The 19,760-nt window shown below is 43.5% G+C and overlaps 1 long non-coding RNA gene across 1 annotated transcript; it reads left to right on the top strand.

Annotated features, from left to right (window-relative positions):
- Positions 1 to 4,085: 4,085 nt before the first annotated feature.
- Positions 4,086 to 5,634, top strand: LOC121554574. The gene is made up of 2 exons (XR_005997723.1): positions 4,086 to 4,439; positions 4,563 to 5,634. It is a non-coding gene; the product is annotated as an uncharacterized LOC121554574 (long non-coding RNA).
- The last annotated feature ends 14,126 nt before the right edge of the window (positions 5,635 to 19,760 follow it).

The raw sequence follows: 19,760 nt of genomic DNA, 5'->3' as shown, positions 1-19,760 counted from the left end.
GCTATGGCGTCATAGTTAGGCATCGTGGGCTGTTGTGGGTAGTTACTGTAGGTTAGCATTGTTTTTCGGCGGTGCCGGGTCTAGCACGAAGCTAGCTAGCTAGCCGTTCTTCAAACAAAGTCAACACAGTGGCCATTGCTAGCTAGCCAACACGACCAGCTAACTGTACTGTAGTAGCTAAATACAATATACTTATGCTAGCTAGCCAACGTTTAATTATTGCTGCGTTATGAAAGGAACTAGACACGGACACGAATGATCTGTTTAGTGTGTTAACACACTATTGGTAGTCTGTTGTAACCAAGTATTGGTGCTAAACTGTGTGTTATTGGATGCTAGCATGCTAGTTAGCTATGGTGTCATAGTTAGGCATCGTGGGCTGTTGTGGGTAGTTACTGTAGGTTGGCATTGTCTTCGGTGTAGCACGAAGCTAGCTAGCTAGCCGTTTTTCGAACAGAGTCAACACAGTAGCCATTGTGTGCTGTACTGTGGCAGCTAAATACAATATATTTGTGCTAAGCTAGCCAACGTTTAATTATTGCTGCGTTATGAAAGGAACTAGACACGGACACGAATTATCTGCTTAGTGTGTTAACACACTATTGGTGGTTTGTTGTGACCAAGTGTTGGTGCTAAACTGTGTATTATTGGATGCTAGCATGCTAGTTAGCTATGGTGTCATAGTTAGCTAGCTGAATAAAGTGGGTTGAGTCTACTCCTTTAAACATTGAACCGCTGTGGTTCACAACAATTCTGATTTCTAAAGGTGGAAGTTGGGAGAGTTTTTGTTCGGGTGGTTCAGTGAAACAATTATAGTTTCTGAGGTGGAAGTTTTGGTGAGGGAGGCCCTGCTCTCTCTTCTTCCAGATGTTTAGTTCATTTCATTCCGATCTCCTCTGCATTATTGTAGCCATTTGCTACAGCCTGTCAACTATGCCTCTGCCTATCCCTGTTCTCTCCTCTCTGCACAGGCTACACAAACGCCTCACACCGCGTGGCTGCTGCCTCTCTAACCTGGTGGTCCCTGCACGCACCCCACACCTGGAGTTCCAGGTCTCAGGCAGCCTCTGGAACTGCCGTTCTGCTGCCAACAAAGCTGACTTCATCCCAGCCTATGCTAACCTCCAGTCCCTCGACTTCCTGGCGCTGACGGAAACATGGATTACCACTGAAAACACTGCTACTCCTACTGCTCTCTCCTCGTCTGACCATGTGTTCTCGCATACCCCGAGAGCATCTGGTCAGAGGGGTGGTGGCACAGGAATCCTCATCTCTCCCAAGTGGACATTCTCAATTTTTCCCCTAACCCACCTGTCTATCTCCTCATTTGAATTCCATGCTGTCACAGTCACTAGCCCATTTAAGCTTAATATCCTTGTCATCTATCGCCCTCCAGGTTCCCTTGGAGAGTTCATCAATGAGCTTGACGCCTTGATAAGTTCCTTTCCTGAGGATGGCTCACCCCTCACAGTTTTGGGGGATTTCAACCTCCCTATGTCCACATTTGACTCATTTCTCTCTGCCTCCTTCTTTCCACTCCTCTCCTCTTTTGACCTCACCCTCTCACCGTCCCCCCCTACTCACAAGGCAGGCAATACGCTTGACCTTATCTTTACTAGATACTGCTCTTCTACTAATCTCACTGCAACTCCCCTCCATGTCTCCGACCACTACTTTGTTTCCTTTTCTCTCTCGCTCTCCTCCAACACTACTCACTCTGCCCCTACACAGATGGCAATGCGCCGCCGCAACCTTCGCTCTCTCTCTCCCACTACTCTCTCCTCTTCCATCCTATCATCTCTTCCCTCTGCTCAATCCTTCTCCCTCCAATCTCCTGATTCTGCCTCCTCAACCCTCCTCTCCTCCCTTTCTGCATCCTTTGACTCTCTGTGTCCCCTATCCTCCCGGCCGGCTCGGTCCTCCCCTCCAGCTCCGTGGCTTGATGACTCATTGCGAGCTCACAGAACAGAGCTCCGGGCAGCGGAGCGGAAATGGAAGAAAACTAAACTCCCTGCCGACCTGGCATCTTTTCCCTCCCTCCTCTCTACATTTTCTTCATCTGTTTCTGCTGCTAAGGCCACTTTCTACCACTCTAAATTCCAAGCATCTGCCTCTAACCCTAGGAAGCTCTTTGCCACATTTTCCTCCCTCCTGAATCCTCCCCCCCCTCCCCCTTCCTCTCTCTCTGTGGATGACTTCGTCAACCACTTTGAAAAGAAGGTTGACGACATCCGATCCTCGTTTGTTAAGTCTAATGACACTGCTCGTCCTACTCACACTGCCCTACCCTATGCTTTGACTTCTTTCTCCCCTCTCTCTCCAAGATAAAATCCTGCGACTTGTGACTGCAGGCCGCCCAACAACCTGCCCGCTTGACCCCATCCCCTCCTCTCTTCTCCAGACCATCTCCGGTGACCTTCTCCCCTACCTCACCTCGCTGATCAACTCATCCTTGACCGCTGGCCATGTCCCTTCCGTCTTCAAGAGAGCGAGAGTTGCTCCCCTTCTCAAAAAACCAACACTCGATCCCACTGATGTCAACAACTACAGACCAGTATCCCTTCTTTCTTTTCTTTCCAAAACTATTGAGCGTGCCGTCTTTAGCCAACTCTCTTGCTATCTCTCTCAGAATGACCTTCTTGATCCAAACCAGTCAGGTTTCAGGACTGGTCATTCAACTGAGACTGCTCTTCTCTGTGTCACGGAGGCTCTCCGCACTGCTAAAGCTAACTCTCTCTCCTCTGCTCTTGTCCTTCTAGACCTGTCTGCTGCCTTTGATACTGTGAACCATCAGATCCTCCTCTCCACCCTCTCCGAGCTGGGCATCTCCGGTGCGGCTCACTCCTGGATTGCGTCCCTACCTGACCGGTCGCTCCCTACCAAGTGGCGTGGCGAGAAGCTGTCTCCGCACCACGTGCTCTCACCACTGGTGTTCCCCAGGGCTCAGTTCTAGGCCCTCTCCTTTTCTCCCTATACACCAAGTCACTTGGCTCTGTCATATCCTCACATGGCCTCTCCTATCATTGCTACGCTGACGATACACAACTAATCTTCTCCTTTCCCCCTTCTGATAACCAGGTGGCGAATCGCATCTCTGCATGTCTGGCAGACATATCAGTATGGATGACGGATCACCACCTCAAGCTGAACCCTGGCAAGACGGAGCTGCTCTTCCTCCCGGGAAGGACTGCCCGTTCCATGATCTCGCCATCACGGTTGACAACTCCGTTGTGTCCTCCTCCCAGAGTGCGAAGAGCCTTGGCGTGACCCTGGACAACACCCTGTCGTTCTCCGCTAACATCAAGGCGGTGACCCGCTCCTGCAGGTTCATGCTCTACAACATTCGGAGAGTACGACCCTGCCTTACACAGGAAGCGGCACAGGTCCTAATCCAGGCACTTGTCATCTCCCGTCTGGATTACTGCAACTCGCTGTTGGCTGGCCTCCCTGCCTGTGCCATTAAACCCCTACAACTCATCCAGAACGCCGCAGCCCGTCTGGTGTTCAACCTTCCCAAGTTCTCTCACGTCACCCCCCTCCTCCGCACACTCCACTGGCTTCCAGTTGAAGCTTCGCATCCGTTACAAGACCATGGTGCTTGCCTATGGAGCAGTGAGGGGAACGGCACCTCTGTACCTTCGGGCTCTGATCAGTCCCTACACCCAAACGAGGGCATTGCGTTCATCCACCTCTGGCCTGCTGGCTCCCTTCCTCTGCGGAAGCATAGTTCCCGCTCAGCCCAGTCAAAACTGTTCGCTGCTCTGGCACCCCAATGGTGGAACAAGCTCCCTCACGACGCCAGGACAGCGGAGTCACTCACCACCTTCCGGAGACATTTGAAACCCCACCTCTTTAAGGAATACCTGGGATAGGATAAAGTAATCCTTCTACCCCCCCAAAAAAAAAATTGTAAAGTGGTTATCCCACTGGCTATAGGGTGAATGCACCAATTTGTGAGTCGCTCTGGATAAGAGCGTCTGCTAAATGACGTAAATGTGCCCTTGAGCAAGGCACTTAACCCTAATTGCTCCTGTAAGTCGCTCTGGATAAGAGCGTCTGCTAAATGACTAAAATGTAAATGTAAATGTAGATGACATTGCGTGATTCACAGCCAGTTGTGCTTGTTAAAAGCTACTGTTCCTGTGTGGCTGGGTGTGGGATATGCCATCATTTGGTTGCATTACTATATCAGACTGCCCATTACTCTGAATGTGGCATGTCTGTCGTCCATCCTGTACTTTCGTGCACTGAAACAGAGCAGGTGGCATAAACCACGAACAATGATTTGTATCATTTCAATACCAGACAGTTGTGTCACATGCATACTAGCATCTCTCCTAATACCATCTCATAAATAAATAGGGAGTGAAGCCAGGACCTGTGGATGCCATGGTTGTAGTGAAGCCCAAACCAGATGCTACTCCGGCAAGCGGAATTAGGTATGCAGAGTCCAATTAAATAGGCAGACTACAATGTGTTGCGAAATAAATGTTATTAATCGCTGTTAGATTCTGGTGTATTTCCTAGTGAACCCTTTACTTTTCCTGATATTGTTATTCCAGATCTACACTTTACAAGGGCTACAGCGGTGAGCTACCAGACCCATCAACCCTCAACCCACTACCTGCCTATGCTGACATGGAACCAGACTCTCTTCCCCTTATCTGCAGAATAAACATCACATCTGACAAACCACTCGTGGACTCCATTTTTGGCAAGGTACAAACTGGCAGTATCCTGTCATATCAACACCCACCACCTCCACCTGACAGTGTTGTCATCCATGAGGATGCACCACCGTTTCCAAAAGTGCCACTGGACGGTTACCATTTACAACCAACAGACTGTTCATACGAGATCATGACGGATCAAGAAAAGCTTCACCTCAGTTCTCTGTCTGTGACTTTGTCACAGTCACACCTGATTGAGGAAGCAACCAGATGCCAAAGTGAAACACCCGAGTGGCATTCACTGAGGAAGGAGAGAGTGACTGCTTCACATTTCCGGGAGGTAAGCCATGTTAGAGGTACAAGCACAGCAGAAAACTGGCAGAAATAATTATCAGAGGGACAAGACAAACACCACTAATGAAAAGGGGGCTGGAAATGGAAGCAGGTGCATTGAAGGACTATGCAGTTCTAAAAAATCTTAATCTGACAAAGTGTGGGCTAGTCGTGCATCCGGACGCACCTTGGCTGGGTGCATCGCCTGATGGGCTCGTATATGACCCACTTGAGCGACCATCATTTGGTCTAGTTGAAATTAAATGCCCAAATGTAGCCAGCTACATAGACTGCAAGTTCCTGAGATTTGACCATGGCCTACACAAATTGAAGGAAAGCCATTGTTATTATTGGCAAGTCCAAGGACAGTTACTCATCACAGGCATGGAATGGTGTGATTTTGTTGTCTGTGCCCATGATGACATTTTCGTGCAGCGCATTTGCCGAGACAGCACTGTATTAAGCTCCCTGAAAGAGAGATGTGATTTGTTTTTCTTTAACACATACATGTCAAAATACCTCTCTATGAAAAGTAACTGAACAGACACATGAATTATTGTACAATCATTTTACAATTTATTTTGTCAACTGTCTTATTTACAACATTGTAATATTAAAGGGGCGCTATGCAGTTTTGGTCATTTCTTCGCTTTTTTTCTCTATAGAGCTCCCCCTACATATAGATATTTGGCAGCTCCTATGTTTACTTGTGTCTGACTCCTCGCTCGGTCAGCCTGCCGTTTCCTCTTTCTCTGTTCCTCCGACAATGCTTTCCTAGCTTTCTGCTTCTTTTTGGCCGGCTCAGCCATGACGATAGTGTGAAAAACTCCATCGATACCTTGTTAGCCGGTTCCTGAATGGGCGTATGTAATTCACTGTCTTTGGGAAAAGTAAAAAAACGAACAGAAGAATTGCATCTGGCAGACACTGTACATTGCGGCACACAGCAGTGATGGCTGGAAGAGCTGTCATCCCGTTTTTGAAAGGACATTTTCGTACGTTTACACGTCATCGTGTTATAAGTCAAGACGAAGTATTACAAGTAAAAACATTAACATAAACATTAAGATAAACAACAACAACGACGAAAAACCGTTTCGGATGTTTTTGACGACAAGCATTCAATGCTAGCATACGGTAACACTGCATTCTACAATAACCGGAAGTTTACATCAATCCAGAGATTTAACCGGAAATACGTCATGCTCGCCTGTGCATATCGCCTATTAAATATCAGTTCAGTATAGGAGAGCTGTAGCTCCGCTCACCGGTGATGTGGAGCAGAGGATGCTGGGCTATCTCCAGCTCTGAGGAGAAGGAAGTAACTAGAAAAAAGTCAAGTGATAAGTTCTAGCCATGTACTGTTATTTCTTTTAGTTAGCATTATTTGTTTTACCAAGGCCAGTGTGCGTCCTTCAGAAATCTGAGTACATATTTCTTACTCTTCAGGTGTTTATGTTGTGGACTCACTCGCTGACGATTATGTAGTTTATCTTTGTTATGCTAATTAGCGTTTTTGCCACAAGCTAGCAAATGCAAGCTTGCTAGCTCTGTTGTTTTTGTAATCTCATTTCGGACATTTGTTAGAAATTGCGTAATTCAAATCTGGTATTGGAATAAGAATCAAGAGATCTTCAATCCAAGCTTAATTTATTATATGCAAAATGTATGTATGATAAGTATGAAGGTTCGTATACGGGCTCACTGAAAAACCACGCAGGGCAGACAGAGAACTGATCCATTGTTCTAAGTTCTTCTTCAAATACTCTGACAGAAAGCCTCCACTTCTTCTGTTGGCCAACCAGAGCAAAGGACTGAGTGTGGTTCAGCCAATCCGTTGGCGCAGGGGTTGGTCCCAACTCCTCGGCATTCCATTTGTTGCCAGGCATAAGTTGCTATCATTATAACCTGTGGAGTCAGCACCCAAAAGACACCATTCCACTGTACTCCATGTACCCATGTTCAAGGACAGTTTCACAGACAACAAAGAGAGAGTGTTCGTATCTGTGAGAAATACAAGTCTTATCTCATCCTAGCCCCTAACGTTCCTTACATGAATAACAGCCTGTTATGTGAAACAATTTATATCAATACAGTTCATTAATGCATTCCTTCCAAGCTATTCATCACATACAGATCCAATTATGAGAAAAATAGAACCCAACAATTCCCCCTTTTGACGCCCTCTAGGGTGTCACTCATTAAAATACAATACAAACAAAAAGAATCACACTTTTATTAATAGACAATTTGATAATAAAAGGCCTTCAGTCCTTCCATCTACACCCAACTTGCAAACTGTTACCAGTCATCAGAGAAGTTCAAACCATCACATAAGGAAAGACAAACATTCACATGGTTAACTTGATTAATAAAGCATAAAACACAGGATTAATAGAACACAAAACATAAGATTATTAAAACATAAAACACCAACAGGGAAGTACATTTTGGCCCCCTTTAGACACCTTCTAGAGTGTCACTCCACCAAGCCTGGTAGGTCATATCCTTCATTCCTTAGGTCGGAGTCCGGGATTGGGCCGTATCTCACCATCTGTTTGGAAACCATCTTCTCCATCTCCTTTTCTCACCAACCCTCAGACACAGGAAATAAGACAACATCCACAAAGAACAAGTATACCCATAGAAGCTACAACTTCACCCAGAATAGTCACAACAATAGTTTTCCATTTTACCAAATATGTTATCAAACCAACCGTTTATGGAGCTATCAACACCAGAGTTCTCAGCCAGTTCGTTCGCCAGCGTGGTGAGTCCCTGAAGCGCTTTGGTCACGGGCCCGTCCGGTGCTATATTGTTGGAGATGAAAGTACAGCACATATATCCAAACAGAACACAAACCCCGTCCCGCTCAGCCAAAAGCATATCTAAAGCTATTCTATTCTGCCATGTCATTAAGCTAGTTGCCGCTGTCTGCTCAGCTAATCTTTGCTGGTTATAGTAAATATAATTCATCCAATCTATGTTTTTATTAATTGTTGACCACCAGAAAATACTTAATTCAAACCCAGCTGCGATCTGATTCCTAGCTTTGAATTGTTCTGGAACCCCTCGGGGTACTCCTATCCCATCAATATATATCCTTTCATCAAAGGATCCCAGGAGGAGGTCCTACTTTCTATGTGACAACTCACCAGTCTCTGACACGTTTGATTGTTTGCGTATGTAGGTGAGTTCACAATCAGTTATCACCACACAACCATCAGATGTCAGCACGGGCCTGGTTTTGGCTCCTAAAATCCTCTGGCTGCAACAAAGAGGAGAGATTAGTCATGGTCTCTTTTAGTTAATAATAATAATAATAATAATATGCCATTTAGCAGACGCTTTTATCCAAAGCGACTTACAGTCATGTGTGCATACATTTTTTTTTTTTTTTTGTGTATGGGTGGTCCCGGGGATCGAACCCACTACCTTGGCGTTACAAGCGCCGTGCTCTACCAGCTGAGCTACAGAGGACCACAGATGCCCGGGACCTAAGATGCCCTACCCTGTATCCTATCTTATTAGTCCTAGAAAAACAATAAGAATCCCCTGTGACTTCAAACTGAGGCAACCCAGGTCGGGATGACTTTGTTATCGGGGGAAACAGATAGTGCAAGTTACCATAAGACTCTTTCACCACATTCCCAGGTGGCTTGCATGGAGGATAAACCTGACAGAGAGTCAAAGCCTGTCAAGGGGAACGGAGTAGTTGTTAACCTTGGTTTGGCTGTCCTACAGGCATAACAGTCCTCTTTAGACCGTATACTGAATCCATTCCAACCACAGGTTAAAATCTATTTACTCCATCTCCATCTGTACTACTTCCTTCAGGTCTATAGTTTGCACTATCTCACTACCTCCCTCAGAGAGGTTTACTCTATAGGGTGCCCCAGTTGAAGAAGATATCTCACTTGTCAGGTCTGTAATCTGTTTTAGCATAATTCAGACTTTCAGACAGTACCTACCCTCATATGGGTCGCACTGCCATTTCTGATAATTCCCTACTTTCACAATACTACACTTGTCCCTAAACTGTGTATGGAGATTAGTGATGTCCTTCCCTAAAGTCCCTAGTATTTCCCCTTTCCCTACGTCTAGCTGTCTCCTATGCCTTTTCAACTTGTGTTAGGTTAACTACCACTTCTGGCTGAAACAGGAGGGTCCGTGTGTGTTAGGAATATGGCCCCCACAATCAGACAGCTACCTACTGTCGGGAGACCTGTGAATCCCCACCCTCGCCCTGAGAACATGTCAGACGCCAGAGGCCAACCCATTGCTTCACCTTCTATCGAACTCACACAGGGATGATCAGACAGGGTAAGGGAATCTTCGTTAAGGAGCCAACCCCCGAGCCCTAGTGGTGATCGGTTCTTTCTCCTAACTCTGTGTTTGTTCGTCAGGTGTAGCTGGGTTTACCTTTTTGCAGTGAGTGACATGCACCCAGATGGATCTCTCAGCTATTCTGCTGGCAAAGGCAGTACTTGGTAGGGCCCTTCCCGCCAGGCCTGCTTCAGTCTCCTGGTTAGATAGAGTGGGTCACCTTCTCCTTTAGTTCACCTGTGGGGCACAAAACCTCTGACATACAGGTGTGGTTAATAAACTATCATACATGTTGTTGTTGTTTTTTAAAGTATTTTGTCCTCTCCTTCGTATATATTTAATATTTAATCCAACCATCCCCCTTTTTGACACATGATTTGGCCATGTGTCAATATTACCACCTACCTAAACAATCACTTTGGTAATATTGGTAATTCATTATCCAATTGCCATTCCTCCACTCTGTCTTCTGTTATTTTATGGTTCAAATCAAATATACTATTACCAAACTATAATCTTCTTCACAATTTGCACAGTATTACAAATTACCCTCAACTTAGTAAAATAAACTATCTTAAAGTCCTCCTCTCATGCCTTTAGAATTTACTAGTGTGGATGATTAAAATAACACCAGAATGTTAAAACAGAGTTCAGAGGCAATTGAAATCATTTAACGAACTGTTTAATCCCATAGTATACTAAACATTACCATTATTCTAAATATTTCATAAATGTTAGTTATCCCAAGTGTTCATTAAGTCCTCATGACATTCATTCTCATAAGAAATCATATATACCCCAAACTCAGCCAAAAGCTAAAAAACTCCATAAAATTCACTGTGTGCTCCTCTAAGACCTATCACCCTTGACCTGCTGAAACCCCCCCAAAATGGAAACAACAAGGCTTTATAAACATCATACTAGGTGTGTTGTTTTTTGTTTGAAAAACCCAATTTGAAAAACAACCACAAATAGCCAGGCCTTAATTTGGTAGCTCACTTTTATGACCTAAATACTGCCTAACTTCACTACTGCTCCCCTAGCCCTAGGCAACATTCCAACGAGATGAGCTAATCTCTTTCTCCTGGTTATCCCCAGTCTTAACCCATCAATAATTGTTTGTATCAATCTAATTCCTCATAACTAATAACAAAGTCAATTCAATTTATTTAACTGTTCTCTCTGATTATGCCCTAATTAATAAAACAAATACTTGCTATCGTTGATTAGCATACATTTAATGATGTTCCTACCATCTGAACTGTACTGTCTCTCACCCTCCCCTTGCTCCTTCGGGGAGAGCGCATGGTAACCTTATAACATATTTTCATAGACTTTTCTAGAATACTTCTATTTAAGCTATCTAATTCAACCTTTCACATTTCTCAATCCACATAGTAATCTAGGTATATAGCCCCACTGCGAAAGCTTTGTCTACTGTCCCTACCTGTGTTCGAACCAGGGTCATCGCCAGTCACTCCACACCATCTACGATTCTCTCAAAGTAAATACTTTCACGTCGCACATCCAGCCACGTCATCACCCCCGTCTAGCCAGCCCTTCCGTCTCAAACACCCTAGTAGCCAAAATAAAACACACTCTAACAGCGTTCTGCATTTTCCTCTATCATCGGGTTTAAGAACTAACGTAACAACATTAACTATTCTCTATTGCTGTAGTAACGTCTTGTTTGATTCAGTTTATTTATTACGGAGTGTCCATAATACTATAATAATACATAATCGAATTCCCCTCATGCATACAGATTTCACCTTATGCCATTGAAATGCCAAATAAACCATAATAGTTCAATGGAGCCCCCTATTGGCTCTCCCCTACCTATACATTACTTCTATAACCACTTTAGTTATGGTCCGATTACAAATTAAACCTTATCACATGATCAAACAACGCCACAACCTTAAACTCATATGGGGCGGCAGGCAGCTTAGTGATCAATAGCGCCGCGCCAACAACCGAGAGGTCACCGGTTCCAATCCCCGAGCCGACCAGGTGAAAAATCTGCCGATGTGCCCTCGAGCAAGGCACTCAACCCCAATTGCTCCTGCAAGTCGCTCTGGACAAGAGCGTCTGCCAAATCACAAAAAATGAAATGTAAATATTCTCCACTTTCTCACCCATGACGCACGTCTACGCTCGGATGAGCAAGTTCAGAATATCCATCATCAGAAACCCCCAGGCACCTCTCAAATAATCACCCCGTGGTGTTCCCAGCCAACTCCCTGGCTCCAAAAGCCACACTTTCGCTCTCTCCAGCCCCTCCCCTCGCAACTCTCTCTTCAGCTTTCGGTGGGAGCAGGCTCTTTTGAAGAGCTGTTTTTCGTTTTAGTGTTCCAAATATTCTGTGGTTATTTAAAGTATTTTAATCTATTTATTTAAATCAAATCATTCCCACCTAATTAGTTAAAGTTGGTGCATGTTTATATTGAAACGATAAACCAAATTATTTCAGTCTAATTGTTTAACCAGTATTTTGCAGGGTCAAACATCAAACGTTAAATCAAATAATAAACCAAAAAGCCTCAACCCAAGCACCTATAACCAGAATTATGCTATGTCTAACACCAAACGCCACAGTTCAATCATATCAGCTCAAACGTTTCAGTTCAGTCACACTAGTCATTCATCACTTTAGCTTTATGTTCCTAATTGTTATTAACAGGTTATATGGTTTAAGCAACCACAAACCCAACAGTTATCCCCAAATTATACAGTTTGGACAGGCACAGACGTCTTTGATTCCCAATTAGTTTTCTATCAAGGTATACTGGTTTATCATTCACACTCTCATTCATACGACCACACTCTCACTGTCTAACCTTTTATCATGCTTCCTATGATTTTTAAGTCATAAACCGTACTGTCACACCACTTGTGTAGAATATCTTCTATGGGAGTCAGACCCCTCTAACCATAGTTCACTACTTATTTAAAACACCTCCTATGGGAGTCACACCCTCTAACCATAGGTCACACCATTTATTTAAAATACATCCTATGGGAGTCACACCCTCTAACCATAGGTCACACTGTTTATTTAAAATACATCCTATGGGAGTCACACCCTCTAACCATAGGTCACACTGTTTATTTAAAATACATCCTATGGGAGTCACACCCTCTAACCATAGGTCACAATGTTTATTTAAAATTATCCTATGGGAGTCACACCCTCTAACCATAGGTCACACTGTTTATTTAAAATACATCCTATGGGAGTCACACCCTCTAACCATAGGTCACACTGTTTATTTAAAATACATCCTATGGGAGTCACTGTCACGATCGTGTGAAGGATGAGACCAACGCGCAGCGCGTGTACCGATAAACATGATGACTTTATTTAATTAAAGTGCAACACGACAAAACAATAAACCACGATCATGAAGTTCCACGGTGCACTCACCGTAACGGAAACAAAAACCCACAAACCCCACAGGAAAACATTCAGAATAAATATGGCTCCCAATCAGAGATAACGAGCCGACAGCTGACACTCGTTACCTCCGATTGGGAGTCATAGACAAACCTAGAAATACAACCAACAGAAAGGCAAACCTAGAAATACAAAACCAAAACAAAAGACACCCTAAATGAAAATAACAACCCTGGCTCAACAATCAGAGTCCCTGGAGCCAGAGTGTTACAGTCACACCCTCTAACCATAGGTCACACTGTTTAATTAAAATACATCCTATGGGAGTCACACCCTCTAACCATAGGTCACACTGTTTATTCGCTTTAAAGTGCCACCTATGAACCTCTAGTCATAGTTTGCACTCCCATGGGTTTAACCATCACAATTATCAAACATTTGCATAGTATATTATGAAATCGAAATAGTATACTGTAATTGTTATTTATAGTACAATAGGGTTCACTTACATCAAACAGGTGCTTCACAAAATTAATTTGGATAAAGCCAATGTGCAAAACTTTAGTTATATTACAATAGGTGTTTTGCTTACCTTTTTAGAAGCCCGGGCAATTTGTGAAACACACGGTTCGAAGACAGCGATTGTCCAATAGGCTGGATGAATTCCAGCGAAGTGAAGTTCCGCTACCAGATCACAGTCGGAGGTCACCAATTGTTAGAAATTGCGTAATTCAAATCTGGTATTGGAATAAGAATCAAGAGATCTTCAATCCAAGCTTAATTTATTATATGCAAAATGTATGTATGATAAGTATGAAGGTTCGTATACGGGCTCACTGAAAAACCACGCAGGGCAGACAGAGAACTGATCCATTGTTCTAAGTTCTTCTTCAAATACTCTGACAGAAAGCCTCCACTTCTTCTGTTGGCCAACCAGAGCAAAGGACTGAGTGTGGTTCAGCCAATCCGTTGGCGCAGGGGTTGGTCCCAACTCCTCTGCATTCCATTTGTTGCCAGGCATAAGTTGCTATCATTATAACCTGTGGAGTCAGCACCCAAAAGACACCATTCCACTGTACTCCATGTACCCATGTTCAAGGACAGTTTCACAGACAACAAAGAGAGAGTGTTCGTATCTGTGAGAAATACAAGTCTTATCTCATCCTAGCCCCTAACGTTCCGTACATGAATAACAGCCTGTTATGTGAAACAATTTATATCAATACAGTTCATTAATGCATTCCTTCCAAGCTATTCATCACATACAGATCCAATTATGAGAAAAATAGAACCCAACACATTTAGCATTTGATTTGTATAGTATAATGTTCCCCAGTGCCTTGTTTATATGCTCTGTAACTATAAATACTGTATGTGTGCAGTATAGTTTATTTGGTTTTATTGTGGATTGTGTAGAGATGCATTCAAGTTCATGCAGTTGTGTGAGGATGATGGTGCTGCTTTGTAGTTCTGGGTGGCTGCACCCCTCTGATCTTTCATTAGTGAAGTCACAGCCATGTTGTTAGGCTGTATTGTCCTGTGCAGCGCATAACCTATTGGGGCCATATTATTGTTTATAGCCTATGTAATTGGAGGATGTATTAAGCTTATACCAGCCATTTACTATTGTATTTACTTTCCATTTTACTTTCAGAACCACACACACTCTTGGTTAAAACAATTGTCAAGCCATACCTCAAAGTGCCTTAGCCCATACACTGTGCTGTGCCGTTCCTGCTCTATGTGAATCAGCGTTATTAAACCACCTCAACTGGAATCCTACCTATCTGTCATCTGTGCCCTTACAAGCACCTGGGAGAGAACATATTAAGTGCTAAGAAAATCCTAAGAATATACAGTCCAACAGGTCCTCCACTTCAGCACCATTAGTTATTACTGGTATGCAAATAAGCAGACCTTAAAAGTGTATCATATTCTCATACAGTAGACACGTTTTGAATGGACTGCAAAGTCCAGGGACAGCTGCCCTCATGGCTCTTGGAGTGTTTGCAGTGATAGTTCCAGCCAAGTAGTTTTTCTTTGCAGTCAAACTGCACAGATTATCAGATCTCACAGTGCCTGAATGAAGAGTTGAATGTCTGAGTAACCGTATTAATAGGCTATATTATAACATAAGCCTAGTAATCTTCTGAGATGCATAGCATTACTGCAACAAAAAAAAAACGTTCATTATGAGTGTAGAGCCTACTTGACAGGCCTCCCGTAAACTGTCTACTTCCTCATCAAAGGAAACAATATAGCTAATGTAGCCTGGTAGCCTTATGGAGAGAAACGTTTCAGAACTGCACGGCCGAAGAAAAGCACACCAAAGATGGTATGGTCCCATTACTGGACATTATCCTCACTGGGGCGAACAGGTGATGAAGGTGGTGAAAAACTAAAGAGAGTTGCTAGTGCAACGGGATGAGGAGGGTGCAAAGCTTCTGTAGCTTGCAGGACTCTGCCATACAGTGCTTTCAGAAAGTATTCATACCCCTTGACTTATTCCACATTATGTTGTGTTACAGCCTGAATTCAAAATGGATACAATATTTTTATTCTCACCCATCTGCGCACACAATACCCCATAATGACAAAATGAAAACATGTTTTTAGAAATGTTTGCACATTTATTGAAAATGAAATACATACATATCTAATTTACATAAGTATTCACACCCCTGAGTCAATACTTTGTAGAAGCACCTTTGGTGGCCATTACAGCTGTGAGTCTTTTTGGGTAAGTCTCTAAGACTTTTGCACACCTTGATTGTACAATATTTGTCCATTATTCATTAAATAATTATTCAAGCTCTGTCAAGTTGATTGTTGATCATTGCTAGCCAGCTGTTTTGAAGTCTTGCCATAGATTTTCAAGACGATTTAAGTCAAAACTAACTAGGCCATTCAGGCAGAAACATTCAATGTCGTCTTGGTAAGCAACTCCAGTGTAGATTTGGCCTTGTGTTTTAGGTTATTGTCCTGCTAAAAAGTGAATTTGTCTCCCAGTGTCTGCTTCTAGGATTTTGTTCTGTGCTTATATCTGTATTCCGTTTATTTTTATCCTAAAAAACTCCCTAGTCCTTGCCGATGACAACTATACCCATAACACGATACAGCCACCACCATGCTTGAAAATATTAAGAGTGGTACTCAGTGATGTGATGTGTTGGATTTGCCCCAAACATAACGCTTTGTATTCAGGACAAAATGTTGCTTCTTTGCCACATTGTTTTGCAGTATTACTTAAGTGCCTTGTTGCAAACAGGATGCATGTTTTGGAATATTTTTATTCTGTACAGCCTTCCTTCTTTTCGCTATTGTGGAGTAACTACAATGTTGTTGATCCATCCTCAGTTTTCTTATATCACAACCATTAATCTCTGTAACTGTTTTAAAATCACCATTGGCCTCATGGTGAAATCCCTTAACAGTTTCATTCCTCTCTGGTAGTGCAGAGCAATTAACCGAAATGTTGGTTATTTTTCAGTTTTTAAATAACTAATTGACCTATGTCAGTTCAATGTCAGTTCTGTGAGCTCAATGCGCACATCTTACAGTTTCTCTAGCGATAAATCAGATCCAGCCTGAACTGTGCGATGTAGTAGAGGAATGTAGTTTCCAACAGGCCAATATTCTATATAGTTTAGCATATAAAACGTGGTAATTAACTACAATGACCATAATCCGTTGTGCATCTACTTGTTCGGTCTGTCTTTCTTTTACGCCTGCTAATGAAGAGAGAAGAATGTGCGATCATGAGGTGATATCGAGAGCAGCTGTTGCTTTGTGAGGTATCTCTACCTGAAAATACATTATCTAGCATGCTGACTAGACCGGGCGCGCGTGTGCGTCCGTGTGTGCTATCGTGCGCATGTTGATTTTGTCCATCCACACCAGTTGGACAAAGTTGAAATATCAAAACGAACTCTGAACCAACTATATTAATTAGGGGGCAGGTCGAAAAGCATTAAACATTCATGGCAATTTAGCTAGCTAGTTTGTCCTGGGATATAAACATTGGGTTATTATTTTACCTGAAATGCACAAGGTCCTCTACTCCGACAATTAATCCACAGATAAAAGGGTAAACCGAGTTAGTTTCTCGTAATCTCTCCTCCTTCAGTCTTCTTCTTCTTCTTCTTTGGACTTTATATGACGGTTGGCAACCAACTTTAAGGTGCCTTACCACCCCCAACTGGACTGGAGTGTAGACCTCAGTTCATCTTTCAATCACCCATGTGGGTATTTGCTCCTAAAAACCAATGAGGAGATGGTAGAGGCGGGACTTGCAGCACGTCAATCGTCACAAATAGAACCAACCCCTGTTGTTGGTGGAGATTTAATGCTTATTTCTTGCAATTCTATACATTTTGCCATGTCTAATGTATATTCATGTGATATTTGAGTGATTTAAACATTACAACAAAATCTATGGGCTAAAAAACCTAGCTAATAAACATTAGCTGACATGGGCTAGTTGATCTGAACATTTCTGACAAGTTATAAATAGCTCTCTAAGGTATGCAATGACTCACCTGGCAAGAGGAAAACTGATGATGCACTACCCAATTTCGAAATTGCACCTTGTGCATTCTACTATTACAACTTTCAAGAGTAAGCTGGACTGAGTTCAGCTTAGTTCAGTCCAGCTGAAATAGAGATTTTGTCAGACAGCGTAGGCAGCAGCTCTATAGAGATGAGATGATGACTTGGAATGAAATAATAAAGTCATCAAATAAAACAAATGTAATATACACAACAACTGAAATATTTTATTAAAGTAATGTGAATAAATGATGGTTAATAAGTGATATGCAGTAATGGGCAGTCACTACCATCATGGGACTTGTATTAATTGTTTTATTCTGTGTTGTTACAGCATTCAACCCACAATGCATAATACATTGAATGTTTAAAAAAATTATCGAAATGGAAAACAGTGATCATTCTTTATAATCGAAACCAAACCAAACCAACCTCAAAAAGCAGTTATCGCTCAGCACTACTCTCTGGCAACAACTGAGTTAGGAAGGACGCCTGTATCTTTGTAGTGACTGGGTGTATTGATACACCATCCAAAGTGTAGTTAATAACTTCACCATGCTCAAAGGGATATTCAATGTCTGCTTATTTTATTTTTACACATCTACCAACCGGTGCCCTTCTTTGCAAGGCATTGAAAAACCTCCCTGGCTGGTCTCTGTGGTTGAATCTGTGCTTAAAATTCAATACTCGATTGAGGGACCTTACAGATAATTGTATGAGATTGGGTAGTCATTAAAAGATCATGTTAACCACTATTATTGAACACTGAATGTGTCCTTGCAACTTATTATGCAATTTGTTAAGGCGGCAGGTAGCTTAGTGGGTAAGAGTGTTGTGCCAGTAACTGAAAGGTCGCTGGTTCTAATCCCCGAGCCGACTAGGTGAAAAAACTGTCGATGTGCCCTTAAGCACTTAACCCTAATTGGGCACTTAACCTCCTGTAAGTCACTCTGGGTAAGAGCGTCTGCTAAATGACTAAAATGTTAAGCACATTTTTGCTCCTGAACTAATTTAGCCTTGCCATAACAAACGGGTTGAATACTTATTGACTCAAGACATTTCAGCTTTTCATTTTTTATTAATTTCTTAAATGTTCTACAAACAAAATTCCACTTTGACATTATGGGGTATTGTGTGTAGATCAGTGACACAAAATCTCAATTTAATAAATTTTTAATTCAGGCTGTAACACAGCAAAATGTGGAAAAAGTAAAGGGGTGTGAATACTTTCTGAAGACACTGTATGTACTGTACGTCTTCTCAAAGGTACGCCGAGATCAATTGAGGCTGCTGAGGGGAGGACGGCTCATAATAATGGCTGGAATGGTATCAAACGTAGTTTCCATGTGGTTGATACCATTCCATTAAATTGTCACGGTTTCGGGCGAGGCTGCCTCTCTTCCTTGTTCGGGCAGGCTTCGGCGGTCGTCGTCTCCGGAGTACTAGCTGCCACCGTTGAATGTTTCTATGTTCGTTTGGTTTTGTCTGTATTATGTACACCTGTTTTCGTTTAGCACTAATTAGTGTCCTATAAGTTCTCGTTGTGTTAGTCTAGTGTTGTGTGTGATTGTTTCGCTGTCGTGTTTGTGCGCTACTGTTGCCTTTTGCATTTCGTATTTTTCCTCCTCTGTTTTAGGAGGTTATTTAGGCACTGTTTTGTGCGCCGTTTGGTTTACGCCTGTGTGCGGACTTTCTCGCCTCCGGGCGTTTGGCTCGTTATTTGAGTGTGCTTTTCACTAAAGTCTTTTGGACTTATTTTCTGCGTCCTGCGTCTGATTCCTGCACCACACCCACCTACAGCACCCACTGACAGAATCACACACCTGAAGGATGGAATCAGCAGGAGCCGCAGCAGCACAGGAGTCTCTGGAGGATCGGGTCCGGGAACAGAATGACCAGATCCTTCGTATCGGAAACGCCCTGCAAGACGTTATTAACACACTGCAACGCTGGGAGACCAGAGGGACACCCCCAACTCCACCTCCCCAGCCATCACCATCAGCCAGTCAGCCCATTCAAGCTCCGGAACCCAGGGGAATTCGACTCTCGCTCCCGAGGGCCTATGATGGGACCGCGGCCGGGTGTCAGGGCTTCCTTCTCCAGGTGGAGCTATACCTGGCCACCGTGCACCCGGCGCCCTCTGGACACGAGAGCGTGTCCGCCCTCATCTCCTGTCTTACCGGCAAGGCATTGGAATGGGCCAACGCCGAGTGGAGGAGAATAGACGCCACCACCATCACTTACTCTGAGTTCTCCCGCCGCTTCAGGGCTGTGTTTGACCATCCACCTGAGGGGAAGCGTCTGTTCTACCTCCGGCAGGGGAGGAGGAGCGCCCAGGAGTTCGCCTTAGAATTTCGTACTTTAGCGGCAGATGCAGGGTGGAATGAGCGGGCCCTCATCGATCACTACCGCTGTAGTCTACGAGAGGACGTCCGTCGGGAGCTGGCCTGCAGGGATACCAGCCTCTCTTTCGATCAGTTAGTGGA

The sequence above is a fragment of the Coregonus clupeaformis genome, chromosome 39, assembly GCF_020615455.1.
Source record: "Coregonus clupeaformis isolate EN_2021a chromosome 39, ASM2061545v1, whole genome shotgun sequence".
In the NCBI taxonomy this organism is placed as follows: domain Eukaryota; kingdom Metazoa; phylum Chordata; class Actinopteri; order Salmoniformes; family Salmonidae; genus Coregonus; species Coregonus clupeaformis.
Note: the sequence above shows the minus strand (reverse complement) of the source record. Positions and strands in the feature narration are given on the sequence as shown.